Genomic DNA, 4535 nt, shown 5'->3' with positions numbered 1-4535 from the left:
AGAAGACATTTGAGAAGCAAATAGAAGAGCTGAGAGGCTAGCAGCAAACAGAAGAGCAATTTAGCACCGGGCCAGCAGCCATGGAGGGAATAGACATAGAGAATGTGGCAGATCCAGTGGACACCACCATGCAAGAGGAAATCCTTGTAGGACCCTCTCAAGAGCCACAAGATCTCTCACAAGAAGAAGAAGAGAAACTGCAAAAGGCAATAGAAGCAGCAGTCAAAGACACAACAAAAGAAGCCTTGGAATGGGAGCAAAGGGTCTTTAAATCAAGGACTATTCAGAAGATAGATGCCAGCAACCTTCGGCGTGAATGGCTACAACCCTCTCTCCCATATCCTCTGCTGAAATATGAACCTGTCACAATCAACAAGAGAATCAGAGAGGAGCTAACAGTGCCACTTTATAAAGCAGACATCTCCAAGCCTGAAGGGGTAAAGTTGATAGTCGACTCTCAACCCAGGTGGAGAAAGGCATGGCCGACAAAGTATCCACAATATCTAATCCATCTGGTAGAGGCACCTAAAGCGATCAGAGATAACCTCAGTTTCTGCCCTCTACCAAGGATAAGGACGTGGAAGGCCCATGAGCTATTACAAAGAAGCCAACCCACTTGGCTAAATTACCCGAAGCTACCAGGCTTGAAGGCAGGCGAGAGAATAAGTGAGCAATACATGGTGAAAACCCTAACGGGTGCCATCAAATTGTTCACTGGCTCGCCTGACCTATCTTGCATCATGATGAGGAAGATTTGTAAAACCCTTTTGGCAGTCTTCGAAACATTCAAACCACGCCAGGCGACAAACAATATCTTCTTCTTTCAAGATACATACAGATGTGCATATGATCTGTCTGGTCAGCCATCCCACGAGGTGATACATGCATTGTATCAAAGGATCATGTTTTTACTATCTTATCACCTCCAGGCCTTTGAAGAAGCCTTCTACACCGGCTTCTTCACAATCAACACAGACATATTCGGCCTGACGCTACTAGCTCAACATGCGAGGTATGAGTCTCTTTTGAAGATGCGAGCAAGCCTACACTGAAGAAGCAGATCAACAGCCATGTCGGGGACGACATGAACAAGGAGGGGGGGAGTGTTAGAGGGTGGACACACCCTACGGAAAATGACTGCTCGACGGAAGATTATTTTTTGTAATTACTCATTTATTGAGAAAACCTGACTTTCACCTTTGTAATTATTGGGGCTTACAGAAGTTTCGAGATTGTATCCATTTTTGACATTTAGATTGAGTAGATGGTTAAATTGTAACATTAGGGTTTGAGATTGTAAGGTATTTATACCACTTTTTGACCTTAATGAAAAACCTTTGTCATTTTTAAAAAAAGTATTGTCTGTGAGTGAGCGTACTGTGTATGAGAGAGAGTGAGAGCTTCATCTTTATGCTACGCGTGCACCGATGGTCGGAATCGAGTGCGGAGAAGTGCAGCGTGTTGCCCCCGACGAGAGCTACGCGCCAATACCTACATTGCGCGCGTACGGTCCGGTTTTGCGAGCTCGACCTATGAGCTTCATCTAATGATTCGGTGAGCATACGTTGTCCGTTTTTGCATTGTAGCATATCCACGCGTTCGTAATGAGTAGAGCCTGTTCAAGTTCTCGAGCTTTAGCACTGCAGCTAAGATCTGTTGTTCGTATTTTCTCCGTCATTAGCTGCATCTGTTTTGCATATTCATTAACTAGGTTGATAACTTCATCCGTTGTTTCCCACTCTTCGAATTTTGCTTGAGCCTCTTCAGAAGGTCTAGCCTCATCTTTGGTTGTTTTCTTGGGTTGTTCTTGATTGGATTCCTCCTTTTTTTTCTCATCTCCTTTTATTTTCTTGCCGTCATCAGATTGGTTAGTTGAATAAGGGCTTGGACTAGGAAAAGGCTGATCTTCTTGTTTGGTATTGGGTGAGGGTGGTCTTGGAGACTGTTAGAGGCTGGACACACCGTACAGAAAATGACTGCTCGAAGGAAGATTACTTTTTGTAATTATTCATTTATTGAGAAAACCCGACTTTTCACCTTTGTAATTATTGGGGCTTACAGAAGTTTTCAGATTGTATCCCATTTTTGACATTTAGATTGAGTAGATGGTTAAATTGGAACATTAGGGTTTGAGATTGTAAGGTATTTATACCACTTTTTGACCTTAATGAAAAACCTTTGTCATTTAAAAAAAAAGTAGTGTCTGTGAGTGAGCGTACTGTGTACGAGAAAGAGTGAGAGCTTCATCTTGACGCTACGCGTGCACTGGTGGTCGGAATCGAGTGCGGAGAAGTGCAGTGTGTTGCCCTCGACGAGAGCTACGCGCCAATACCTAGATTGCAGCGTACGGTCCGGTTTTGCGAGCTTGACCTACGAGCTTCATCTGGTCATTTGGTGAGCATACGTTGTCCGTTTTTGCATTGCAGCATATCCACGCGTTCGCAATGAGTAGAGATACACATTAGGCACTTTAGTTTTTGGAAACGATGACCTGCAAATTTCGGCCAGACATCCTACGTGATTTTGCACCGTGTGTTTTGGGTTGGGATTTTGGTTCATAGACCTTAGGGAGAGCGATCTATTGGTGTTAGTAGGGTCTCCTTCAAGTATTCTATGGCGTTTCGAGACCGTTTGATGGGTATTTGGCTCTAGAAAGCGTTGTAGGAAACCTCTTCTTATGCACTCTTGAAGGCTGTAGCTTAGACATTGGGTAGAGACCTCTGTAGGAATTAGTCGAGAGTCGCTCGAGTGTAGGTTGACACCCTATGCTTGCTTCCACGCGTCTGCGGGTTGAGCTTTGTCCTTAGCTGACAAATCTTTTTAGGTGAGTTCTCGCTGTGCTGACGTCCGTCGCGGCGTATCCGCCAACATTGGCGCCGCTAGGCCGGGGACGAAAACCCTAGGTAGGCGACCGAGACTAATCCTTGAGGATAGGGATTATTTGGCTTGCCAGAGTCTCGTTTTACATTTAGATAGGATCAGAGGGTGGAGGACTCTCTAGGTCTTAGAGGGAGTCTAGGGAGCGTGTGTCTGGCCTAGATTCTTCGACTTAGGTAGACTTAGATAGTTTTAGGTATTAGTTGAGTTGATGAGTAGGAGTTGGAGTGGTAGAAGCGGTGAAAGGAGAGCTTGAGAGTCTGGAGAGGCGAGGAAGCAACCAAAACACCATTATCACCATTTCACATGATGAGTAGGAGTAGGGTAAGTAGGACATCATGATTTATGATCTAGAGCACTTCATGCATGTTATACTTGCTGTAAAGTTCATCACAAGGTTGTTAAAGACGCAAAAGAGTGTTTGAAAGCTGAAGTGAAGTTCAAAAGTTGTTGTGAGTGTTTCTGATAGAGCTGCAGAGCACAAGGAGCATTGCTGTCAGGAAAAAATCACATTTTAAGCAAGGAGACATCCTACGCATAGGATGTCTACATGCTAATTTGGTGGGAATTTTGGAATTTTGAGTTGACCAGTGTGTTCAGAAGGTAGGTTTTACCCTATTTTCACCTGGAAAGTGGAAATTTGACCATATCTTGACAGGATAAGGCCAGATAGACAGAAATTGCCAGACATCCTACCCAAATTGTGCCAAGGCATTATTTTAAGACCAAAACCATAGGATGGCTACATGGGCATCCTAAACCATAACCAAAACCATAGGATGGCTACAAGGCATTATTTTAAGACCAAAACCATAGGATGGCTACATGGGCATGATCTGCATGATTTATTGAGTGACTCAGAGAGGTTCCAACTCAATTGGGTCAGAAAATTAGGTTCTAAGCAGACTTTAGCATTTTTGACTAAAAAGGGCTTGAACAACTAAAATTGGGGTCTTTTGAAATCCAAACCAAAATCTAAGCATAGCACTGGGTTGCTGACATCAAGGGGAAGCTGTGGGTCAAGTCTGGGGTCAAATAGGCCAAAAAGACATCCTACGCGTAGGATGTGTTTTGGGTGATCTGGCACTCCAATTCCAGTTTTGAGCATACCAAAGTGATCAGCACCTCAAGGGGAGTCTGTGCTTTGCATTTGAAGCCATTTTGAGCATGTCTTAGAATGTCTAATGCATGAAATTAAAGCCAGAAACTGACTGTAGGCATAGCAGGATGTTGTATAGCCTGAGGCAAGCGTCCTAGTCAATTTTGGTCCAGTTTGGAGTTGATTTGACTGGTCAGACCAACAGTAGGCTGCTGGAACAGATTTCTGATCCATTGACTAGCTTATAGGTGTCCAAATAAAAAAGTAAAAACAGCTGTGGACTCAGCACATCAAGGGGGACCTATAGTGCAAAAAATCCAGGCAAAAGAGAGTGGGAGACATCCTACGCGTAGGATGTCTACTGGGGCTTAGTGAAGAGAAAATTTGACTGAGGTTATACAGTGATGTTCCATTTGACTTAAGAGTTCCAGAACTTCTTGCAGAAGCGAATTTGGACCTTGTTTGACCTTTTGACGGAGTAAAGTCTGATTTCAGACTTTTCAGGTAAATTGACCAACATCCGAGGGAAGTATAGTTCCAGATTAGCAGACCTAATCCA

This window comes from Adiantum capillus-veneris, chromosome 12 (assembly GCF_014529385.1).
Source record: "Adiantum capillus-veneris isolate H3 chromosome 12, ASM1452938v2, whole genome shotgun sequence".
Taxonomy (NCBI): domain Eukaryota; kingdom Viridiplantae; phylum Streptophyta; class Polypodiopsida; order Polypodiales; family Pteridaceae; genus Adiantum; species Adiantum capillus-veneris.
The sequence above is the reverse complement of the archived record's forward strand: the minus strand, read 5'-3'. Positions refer to the sequence as shown.